Here is a 12,184-nt window from a genome sequence, read left to right as displayed (position 1 = left end):
TACTAAATCAGGTTTCTGTTATGAGTAACATCAAAAATATTTTTATTACAAGCTTCTAAATCAGTTATTTTTATGAATACATTGTGCATTAGTCAACAAATATTTTAAAAAGTAATGTTTACTACTATAGCTGTATATTCTACCCTAAGAACAGTTTTGTCAAGTTTAATCAAGTTGGTTTATTTTTGAACCAACTAAGGATTTTGATATGTATATATATATATTTATTTATTTATTTAGTTATTTATTTATAGGCTTTTAGTGAATCCCATATCATAACTATATATATAACTATATATCATAACTATATTAATTTCTGAGGTGTGGTTAATGTCCAAAAAAATTGAATTTCTGATATTAGCCATAGCTTAAATTCTTTAATTTTTTTGTAATATAGGAAGGAATTCTGGAATTAATAGTTAATTGTTTAAAATCCATTTGAAGTTTCAGTACAAGAGGATTATGGTCTGAAAATTGGCATGGAATTATTGAAGATGTTACATTTTTTAAATCTAGATCTTGGGAGGCATATATTTTATTAGTTTTAGTTTGGGTACCAAATCTATAGTCTTGCTGAGAAAATAGTAATGATCTAGTTTTTTAGTGTTGTAGGTGCCACTTTCATTAGAATCTTTTTATCACTAGTCTGTATGCTGGTTTGAAAGCAAATTGGTCAAGGAAAGTAGATGTTATCAAATGGCACATATCAGTGATTGTAGTCTTGCCCATAACTGGTATTCATGGATTAAAGTAAATCCTAAAATAGTCATCAGTTTGGTTGGAAGATATACTACAAGAAAAATATGATGATTTTTTGGTGTTATTGTGCATTCTTATCTTAATCCCTTTTCAGAATTTATTTTGCAGTTATACCATTTGTTTTCTGCTTTGTGGTGGTATTTTTATTTTTCTACAGTGATAATTTTATTACACCCTAAAATAACTGCAATGGCTGAGCCATTTTGTTTTTAGTTAGCCTTTCCAGGCCTAGTCTGTTTACATCACTGCAGCCTTATCACATGGACTCATCCATTGTTTTAAGTCTTCCAACTGAGCTACAACAGAAAGGCATTAAATATACTGATCCCAAGGATATTGCCAATATCCTGGCTGATCGATTCAGTGCCAACTTCACCCCCCTCTCACCCCTTAAAGGGCCCATCTCAATACCGAAGGATTTCAAAATTCCGGTAATCACGGCCACACAGGTAAAACCCACACTCTCCAAAGCTACAAATACAGCATCCATAGGACCAGATGACATCCCAGGCTGTGTATTACATGAACTATAAAATAAACTGGCAGCTCACCTAAGTGTCATGTTTAATCATAACCTCACCTCAGGCTTCATGCCCACTGAGTGGCGTGCAGCTACAGTTATCCCACTCAACAAGGGGGATCCACCTTGGATCCCAGGAACTACTGCCCCATCAGTCTGATGAGCCTAATCTGCAAGGCCATGGAAAGTATTATCATGGAATTTATAAACAAAGACATTGGCAACCTTCAAACACTGGACCCCACCCAGTTCGGGTTTGTGAAGGGCAGAGCTTGTCTCCTGAACCTTATCGACTTCCTCAAATTAGTCTCCAGAGATATGGATGAGGGTAAGGCAGTCCACACAGCCTATCTGGACCTCGCCAAGGCCTTCAACATCATCCCCCACTCTGCAATCATAGATAAACTCACTAAGCTGGGCATTAATCCCTACGTCACTCAATGGATTGCCAACTGGCTTACTGACAGAACCCACACTGTAAAAGTAGCCAACTCCAAATCCAGTTCCAGACAAGTAACAAGTGGAGTACCTCAGGGTTCAGCCCTGGGACCTCTCTTGTTTGGCATCTACTTCTCTGAAGTACAGGCCAACACTAAGGGACTCTGGTTAACAAAGTTCGCAGACGACTGCAAACTGGGAGCCATTATTAAATCCCCAAACAATGTGGATATTCTACAAAAGGGACTTACAGAAACAGATGCTTGGTGCCAGAGCCATGGGCTCAAGCTCAATGCCAAGAAATGTATAGTTATCCCCTTTGGGGAAAAAACATGTACCTGTGAATTACCACATAGGTGGCAGCACACTAAACACCAAAAGTGTGATAAACGACTTAGGGACACAGGTGGACAGTGGTCTCACCTTCGATAACCACATCACCACAACAGTCAGAAAATCCTTCTATGTGGCACACCTCATCACTAAGGGCTTTTCATCCAGAAAAAAGGAAGTCATTGTCCCACTGTACTCATCCCTCATTAGACCCATTATAGAATACAATGCCCCATTTGGTATCCAGGGGCTTAGGGCATCGGGGATCGACTAGACTGCAGCCCCCCAGAAAAAAGAAGAAAGTGTAGTTGACAAAAGTAGTAGCCAGTAATATAGTGCACAGTCTACTAACTACTACTTATATTATGGATGAAAGATAAGTTGAAGAGACAAGTTCTTATCTTTCTTCTTTCTTGTTTTATTTTGGTTTTATTTTTTTTTTTTTTTTTTTGTTTTTTTTTTTTTCCTTATCTTTGTTTTTTTGTTTTGTTTTTTTGTTTTCTGCTTGTCCTGCTTGCTTGTGCTTTTAGAGCAGCTGCAGACTAGTGCAGAGACTGTGCAATCAGTCATCAGTCAGAAGAAGAAGAAAAAGAGGACAGTCAGCGTCTCGCTCAGTTCAAAAAAAAGGTTGGGTTTGTCTCTCGGCTTTCTAACCTCAAAAATATAATATAATGAAAAAATAGCACAGCACATGATACATGCATAAAAAAAAAAAGCCAGTGAAGTGTGAGCATGGATGGAACAATTAAAAAAAAATACAGCTGGGTTTTTTGCCATGATAGATTCTGTCATGGACCTGTACATAGTAGTTTAGGAAAAAAAAGCCATGAATAAATAATATTGATATACCCTACTAACATTGTAAAAGCCTGTGGTGCAGGTTCTGGCTGACACAACTGGTAAGAAACGTACAGCAAGCCATCTTTTGTGTAATGCTATATAAGCAGAACATGCACATCTCTAGACATTTAGAATAACATTATATACTTATTTATAAGGCATTGCCTTACCGTCCTCCTTATAATGTGAAGTAAATGTCCTCATGTGTTGCAGTGTCCCTTATTTCAAGCTGATAAAAGCAACTGACACACTCATGCCTGGAGTTGTCTTCCTGCCACTTCCTGATTTGTAATATATTTAACAGTGCTTGAACTTTAGATGCAATTTCCCCCCTTCTAGCCTGTAATATACACTTCTTGTGAATTGGCTTGTCTTACATCCCAGCCCATAGTCATTGTGCTTATGTGTAAGGTGCATTCCCCTCTGATCTGCTACTCTTTTTAAAATCTAATGTTTGTGTTTAGAGTTACTCTCTCACGCCCTCATTCAAAACTTAATTTACATTAAAGTTCTTATGTCTAGAGTTGAGTCCTTCCTTTTATGTCACATTTACAAGTTTATGGTGAATCACGCTGAACTCATGTCTATGGTTCCCTTCCCATGTCTAATTTCCCAGTTTACTTTTGTGTAAAGGGATCATATCCACTGTTAATTTCTCTTAAATCCCATTCTCAAACTTACCTTTTAAGTTGCAGACATTAAAAATAGATAAAAAGGCCCTTGTTAAGAAGGTACTTCGGGCCAAATATCTTTAATTAGCATACATTCTGAATACTGTATACCTCATAATTCTGTCTACATCAAGTAGGATTCCTCTTACAGTTTGACCCAGAATTATAGGTGTAATTATGTTAAAGCAACAGGACAGGGGATACTGTTAATAAGCTCCATCTTTCGTATTCTAAACTATGAAACCCACATCACATTTCCTTAACAAATGCTGCTTGTAACTGACTGCTTGAGTACATGCACACTCAAAACATATTTATTCAGGAGTGTACAGTTACAAATGTGCTTATTCAGCACAATGCAAAGTAAAATACAGCAAAACTGTTATCTGTAGGGGCTCTTACACCCCCTGCTCAGGGGCTTTAATTCTCACTTCTTTTATTTTACTATTTCATCTCCACAGTCACTGCAGCATAGAGAATATCCATGAGATAAAAAAAAAATGCCTCACGCTTTATCTAGGAGGCTGTGATTTTGGAGAGCATAAAATATATTGTTTAAGCAACAATGAATCACAGCTATACAGAAGAAGACACTGTACAGATGCAACTATTCATTCAGGCTGTAAAAATATAGCAACTATGATTTAATTAATATCTTTCAGCAACACAACAAGTTTATTATTACTGTGTTGAGGCTTTGACTGTTTGTTGCTACTTTGGGATGCTATATTAAGGTTCATCTGGGAAACCGAGGAAATGTGGAGTAACAAATTTGCACCCTAGCTTCATGTTTTTTCAATTTTTTTATTCTTATAAAACTATCACGTGTGCATCTGTATGTGTATATGTGTGTCTGATGTATAATAAAGCATCACGATCAAGTTTTAAACAATTTTAAATGCATTACCTTATGGCTGCCTAAAGACACGGGGCCGTTCGTTATATGGTCCTATGCCAGTGGTTTTAAGAAATGCATAATGCATTCCATACCATTGTTTTGTTTGCTTTGCTTTTATAGTGGCAGTGTCAAGGAATAACTCCATTAAATCAAAATAATATGAATTTAAACTTGACTATCTTGAAAAAGAAAAATATCAATTTTAATCTAAGACATTTAAGAACTAAGAAGTAGTCTCTGTTAATGGAAGGCAAATATGGATTATTAATAGAAGTAACCCTCTGTAGTGAAGGATTTATCAGAAGGGTTATGAAGTCTTGTTTTTACAGTATGACATATGGCTACACTGTAATATCACAATTCTTTAGAAGTAAACAGGGCTTCTAATCATATTTCCATTTTAGCAATAACAACGAAAACAAAATAGTGGAATCCAAGTAGTAAGTCCTCCGTTGTTAAGTAGAAATAAATAAACCAAAAGACTGCTGTAAACTAACAACAGATGGAGCCAGGCATACAGGAAACTCAAGTTCCAAGCAAGAACTCAAGAAATAAGGCAGTTCAAATGATTCAGGTAGCAAGCACAAAAAGTCCAAGTATATATAAAAGCATATAAAATCTCCTTTATTGTAGTCGACAAAAGCAGATTTTATATGCTTTTATATATACTTGGACTTTTTGTGCTTGCTACCTGAATCATTTGAACTGCCTTATTTCTTGAGTTCTTGCTTGGAACTTGAGTTTCCTGTATGCCTGGCACCATCTGTTGTTAGTTTACAGCAGTCTTTTGGTATATTTCCATTTTGCTGTATTACTATAATTTCACTGAAAGCAGAATCTTGTTTCTTAAAAAAATCAGTTATACCAACATCTTGAATCAGTTCAGTCACTATTTGTTATTGAAAATTCCTTCATAGTGTTACCTTTCCCAGGTTATCTTTTTAAGTTGATTATATATTTTTATACTGTTGATTTATGCTTCTTATTCAGAACATGCATGTCATTGCAGTGCCTGTTTCTCTGTGTTTAAGTAGCAATGCTTTAATGACCATTGGGTAAGCTTGTCTCAGACTGTAAGATGCAAGTAAGCTTTAATAAGCATGCTGTTAAAGAATTACCAACATTGAAGGCCTTTTTGTTGTTGCCATGCAGATAATATTTAGATAACTAGATAGCGTATAAGCCTTAAGTACTGAAATGCATATGACAGTATTTGTAATAAAGGACAGGATTACAGTATTTTCAGAAGCTCATTACATTTGTTGGGGTCATCTTTGCAGGCTTTACCTGTAAACAAAATAGAATGCCAGTCTATCGTGTGTGGTCCATAACCTGTGCAGTAATTCTTTAAGCAATTTATCTTGAGCTTGTTTCTTGTTTGCTGCTCATTTTTTACTTTGATCATTTTTTCCCCATGAAACAGATAGTTGTTGTCAGGCAGCAGGTCTTGTTTGGATAAGAAACAATTTTACAAGTGGGGGTATTGCTACTTTCAGCATGTTACTTGGTACTTTTATAAAGCTAAATATAAATTATAATTAGAAATGCAGTGCAAGGAGAAGTGGCTTGAGTTGAGTGCTGCTTGTTTTTCTTGTACTTGATTTTGACTGGCATTCCAATAATGTATTTAAAAAGTAATTTATTTTTTCATGCCTCGCAACCTTTTTGTTTCCATCTAGATATTAAGTAAGCTGTCATGTAGCCAATGCATTGAAATATTTTTTTCTTCTCCACTTCATTTTGTCTTGCTTGGACTCTCATAATGACAGTTTGGCACCCAGGGCAACATATTTAATTAAAGTCTGAGTTTTTGTGGTTTTGAGCATAGCTCCACCCCTTCCCATTGGCCCCACCCATTCAGCTGTCTCCTGCAGCCCCCCTTTGATTTGAAGTCACCAGCTGCCACTGATGTAGTTGACTGTTCTGGGTCATCAATATTAACTTTTCATCTTTTGGTTTAAATTCACTTCTCCTTACCCATTCCTACATTTGATCCTGATCAACATGAGGTTGTTCCAGGAGTTTTCTGCACTTGCAACTATATTTATGACTTTTCCACATTCCTTGCCTTCTCATCTGATCCTTCACCTTATATTCTTTCCTTTGTTTTTTTTTTTTGGCACATTCAGTTGCTGCCTGATTTTTATATACTCCTGATTTGATTTCCATTCCTACTACAATATGCTTCTGCTAAACTAAGCAGCGAAGTAATCTTAGACTTGTTCTCCTCCTGTTTTAAAATTTTCTATATGTTTGGATCCTTTGAGGTCAGCCAATATCTATGCAGACCTATGACTGCAGATCTATACATATAATCAATTTTGAGGAGGCCCATACCGCCTTCAGAATGGGGAATATACAATTTTGGTATACACTGATTTTTATAAATCATTCGATAAGCATGAAGCATTTTCCTTGTTTTCCTGTCCAACTGATCCAGTAGCTTTTGGGACCAGTCAATCACTAGAACAGGAAGAACAAACTGGTTTATACCTTGGACTTTGTTCCTAGATGTCAGGGCTGTTTTTAGTATTAATTTTAGTCTTCTTAAATATTCCATACCAAGTTTTTTTGGTATTTGTTTATGTTTTATTGTCAATCCTTCATCAATTCTCAAATATTTACACACTGCCTCCTGTTCAAATTCCCTTATATCACATTCCTGTATCAGACTGATATTTTCTTGGTGCTGTAGCTTTCCTGCATTAAAGACTGCTTTTTCACATTTATCAAGACCAAATGACATTCTATATAACCTGAGAAAATTTTGACCACTTCCAGTTGTGCTTTCAGCTCCTCAGCTGATGAACTATGCAATTTTAAGTCATCCACAAAGGGAAGATGATAAGTTTTAACACTTTGCTGTTTTCTGGGAGCCAAATTGTAACCCTGATCTAATCTGTTACGTAGACAGCTTAATGCGGTGAGGGCAAGACAAAAGAGCATCAGTGACAGAGTCACCATGGAATATCCCCCTTTTCATTTTTATCTCTGGAATAATAATTTGTCCTTTATCATGGCTTAACTGCAAAGTGGTTTGCCACTGTTTCATGGTAACTGTAATGTAATTGATGAATGCAAGGTATATTTATGCATCTATAATCATCCATTTATTCATGAATGTGAGATGCTATCAAATGGTATTTTTGTAATCTATCCATGCCATACTTGGATTATTCCCCTTTTTACAATTCTCCATTATGACTTAATTTGACAACAGATGACCTTTGTTCCATATGACTTTCTTTTGTTATCCTTTTGCTGTATTGCTATAATTAAGTTTTCTTCTAGATGACAATAAACTCTATTGCCATCAATTCCAGTATACAGTTTATACATTCTCAGAAAGCAAGTTATAGGTCTATAGATTTTAGGATAGCTTGCAGGTTCATTCATAAACAGAAGTATTGTTTTTCTTGTTGTTAAACAGGTTGGTGTCTGTTCAGGGTGTGCATATAAGTAGTTCTTACTCAGCTGACATTTCACATAACAATGTTAATACTTTTAGCCAGAAGCTAGGTATTGCATCTGGACCTGGGATTTTCCAGTTAGGAGTTTTTCTTAACTTTAAGTTTCTCTGGCTGTTATTTCACCCCATTTTATATCCTGTACATTTGAACTTCTTTATGTTTGTTTCACTTCTTCTGTCCCTTCAACATCTTTGCTATGTTCAATAGAGTCTTCATAGATATTTCTCCAAAATATGACCATTTCTTATTTTTTTGGTGGTGTTTTATTCCTTTTGTTTTGTTTCCCAATTCTCTATAAAACATTTTTGGATCATCAATGAATTGCTTATTTTGTACTTTTCCATTATATTTACCTGCATATGTTATAGGTTTTTCTGCCTGTGCTATTTTTAGGTTATTATTTGCAATAGTGCATGATAGATCCTGGTCTGTTCTAATACTGTGCATTTCTTTTATCATGTCTATTTTTGTTTATCTCTTCCCTCTTTTATACTATTCTAACAGTGACACCTCTTTTCTTAATTGCTTTATACTTTTCTCTAGTCAATACTTCCATGATGGCATTTGATTTCTTCCCTTCCTTTCCCTTATTGGCCAGCATTTTTGTGGTAAGACTTTATCTGTTATTGATTTTGCTGCACAGTAATATATCCTATTTACTTCTGTTATATCACATGAATTTCTGTTAACATTTGTTTTATCAGACTTCTAACATTTTGGGTCTTATTGACTTTCTATAATCTACTTCTTTCATCAATCTTAATATGCCTATCCATCTCTATTAAATCAAGTAACTTTTCCTCTTAGATATGTTTCTTCTAAATTGATGACATATTCTTTATTCTGTGTTTCCTTTGGGTCATTCTACAGAAAGTTCCAAAACATCTTCCTGTGACACATTCTGTTCAACTGGATCTTGCATCATCCATTGTTCTTTCATATGGGAACTCGCTGGCCTATCACTCCACAACATTGACTGCATCAGAGTTGCCACTGTTTCCTGTTCCTTCCCTTGCTGTGCAACTTCATCTGAACGTTTGTGCTGGTTGGATTTTCTACTCTAAATCCTTCACTTCAAAAGTACTCTATAACTTCAGTTTTTATTTCTTTAACTTCATTACTAATCTTTTTTTCTGCTTCCCCCCTTGTTTTCTTATTTTTTGTATTGTAAAATATTTCACATCAGTATGCATTTGCCTGTACTTCTGTTCAAATACCTTTGGTGATGCCTTTTTGCAATTGATTAGTTTTGCTTTTTCCTTTGCATAGATATTGCACAATTATAGTATTTGGTATCATAGTGAAAATCTGGCCTAGCACATTGGCAGCACCTGCTGTGGGACCAGTTTTGGCTGGAAGAGTAGTGGTAGGCAAAGGATTAATCTTTTTATTTTAGAGGATTTAGGTTCCCCATGAATGTGGTCTCAGACTGGATGTTTTCTGACACCGATTCTGAAGTGCCCCAGATAAGAATAAAACTAATTCTGCATGGAGGTAAACACAGAAGTCATACTCCAACTAGTGTTTATAACCACTACCCATGCCTCTTTAAGGTGTAAACTAGACATGTCCGACCTGCGGCCCGCGGGCCGCATGCGGCCCTCAGAGCTCTTCCATGCGGCCCTCAACCTCTAACTGCAACATCGATGTATGCATGCCCCAAAACACTTTTTTTGTTTTGTGTTTTTCACTCCCGTGGCCTGTAACGCTAATGTCGGTGTGCGCATGCGCCAAAGCACCCTTCTAGTTTTGTTTTTGAGCCAAAAAAGGGTCAGTGTGTTTACGCCATTATTTTGCGCTGAACAATCAGTGTGTGTGTTCTCGCTGAAGAGGGACTCATGTATGGATTTGCCGCTGTTGCCTTTGAAAGGGACAGCAATTACCTGTGTTAATAGGTAAGTATGGAGTTAGTGCATGCATGAAAGCAGAATTCTGTGTGTGAAAGTAGAATAAGAGTGTGTGTGTGTGTATGTGTGTATATGTGTGCATGACAGAGAGAGACGCATGCACAAAGAGGCTAACAATGATCAGTCTACCTACTTGAACACAAACAAGTTAGCTCACAAATATATCATACATTAAGAGTATACTTTCATAAAATTGCGGCTTTCCTGACAGGGACAGTGCTGTATTGAACATGAACTCATACCTCTTAACTGTATGGATTTTCAAATAATGTCTGTATTTTTGCCTCATCTTCCAATTTGTGTCTTTTGCTTAGGAAATAAAAGTAGTCATCCTAGGTAATGCAGTTCCACGGAGTAAGAATGAGACAGCAGCCTAGGGTTAATAGGTCAGTAGTGGACTGACTATGTGGGACTGTAGCATATAAAATTGTATTGTTTTTTCAGACAAACAAAAAAGCACCTAGTACTGTTTTTTCATTGGTGGGTTCTAAGCAGTGGTCGATTGGACAACAGTAAGCATAGCTTTGGCGGATCATCAATACTGGCAAATCAAGTGGGCACAATGTCATTTTTTAAATGTTGGGGATTTTAGTGTGTATGTGTGTGCTTATGTGTTGGGAGTGCTGCAACAGTAGATGATTATTAAAGACAGAGACTTACGGACTGTGGAGAATATGTTTCTTTGTTTCAAAACCTAATACTTGGGTACGCATGCCAGAAGTAGATTTTTTAAGACATAGCTTCTTGCCATTTACAGTGGATGGATATTTACATTTAATGGACAATGTATTAGCGTGGGCCTATGGGGTTCTGAAGGATGCCAAGTCTACCACTGCCAATGTCTTGTAAAGTGACCTGGAAATGAATATTGGGATGTTACTGAAAAAATATAGTACGTGGGCTTAGGAATATAGTTTAATTAAACAAAGTGTACTTTCAATTTACAGGCCATAATTTAATTTATTTCAGGTAGTCCAGATGCTGGTAGATTGTATACCATTAGACTTAATTAGGGAGAGCTGTCATTCTGGGGAAACAAACAGCCCTAGTTTCAGTGAAAGCTCTGTGGTTGCTTGCAGGTAGGAAGTTGCAGGATGTTGATGCAATGTGTTTTATTTATTATTTTTAATGCATTTGTCATTTCAAAGCATGGTTTTTTTGATGCAAAAGAAGGCAGGACTGAATGAGCCATATAATGTTTAACTGACAATAATGGGATGGAAAGATTATAAGTGATGTATAATGTTTGTAGCTACAGTTGTTTCAATGGTGTCTGTAATGCATAACTATTTTTGGGCCTGTGTCCCACTTTTATTTTTCGCTTTGTCCAGATTTCTTGCTCTAAGGTTGAGAGGTATGGTTCCATACTAAATCAAAAGTTGTATTTACCTTGGAAGACTTTTCGGCATAATTATGAAAAACAGAGCCTTTTTAATATCTCTGCTTATTTCCAATATAAACTGCCATGTAACCTTGCAAATAACCTTCTTATTAAGCTACTTTACTTCTTTTGGAATTGACAGGTATGATTCATCTGCTCGGACATAAGCATAGAGTGCTAATGTGAGTTTGATTTCTTGCAGGAGTCTGTGGTTTACATAATTACAATAACTTTTTTGTGTTTCTGGGTGTGTAATAAATTTAACAGATTTAAAGATGTTTTCCAAAAATAAATAAATATATAATAAATAAATAATCCTCTCTACACTTTGAGCTATTGACAAAGTCTGGGAATTTGTTTTTTTTTCAAAAGCGAAGGTCAGCATTACAGCTCAGTAAACTGTCTGTGAGTAACTTCTGCACAAATTAAAATGTCTGAATGTCAAATGGCTTTAGATTGGAGGGAAGTTTATTTTTATTTATTTTATTTTATTTTACATTTGTTTACCGGGAAAGTCTGACTGGACACAGGTCCATTTTCAGAGGAGGCCCGGGGAGAAAAGCTTCAAAAATAACACAAAACAATATAATGCAATACATGAGAGAGAGAGAGACAGCAAATTATGGATGTAGTACTCATACAATATGGCAGAGATTACATCTCATAACAGTGAGAATCATTGAGGTACAGAATAAACTTAAAAACATTTTTTTACAGTTATAATTACAGCAAGGCAAATATCAAGTTTTTAGGAGAAAGCTGTTTGTACATAGCTGAAGCTCTGAAACAATCTTTTGGTATGGATTAACCTGGGGATTGACACAAGTTATATGTTTACACCAGTATGTAGCATTATAGTTTATGGTTTTCTTTTTTTTTTCCATAATAAATCTTAATTGTTATATTATTTTCATACACAAGTAAAAACAAACACAAAATTTTAAGAAAAAATAAATAAAACAAAGGA

Source organism: Protopterus annectens, chromosome 2.part2 (assembly GCF_019279795.1).
Source record: "Protopterus annectens isolate FY-2018-M chromosome 2.part2, PAN1.0, whole genome shotgun sequence".
In the NCBI taxonomy this organism is placed as follows: Eukaryota; Metazoa; Chordata; order Ceratodontiformes; family Protopteridae; genus Protopterus; species Protopterus annectens.
This window is presented reverse-complemented; position numbering follows the sequence as displayed.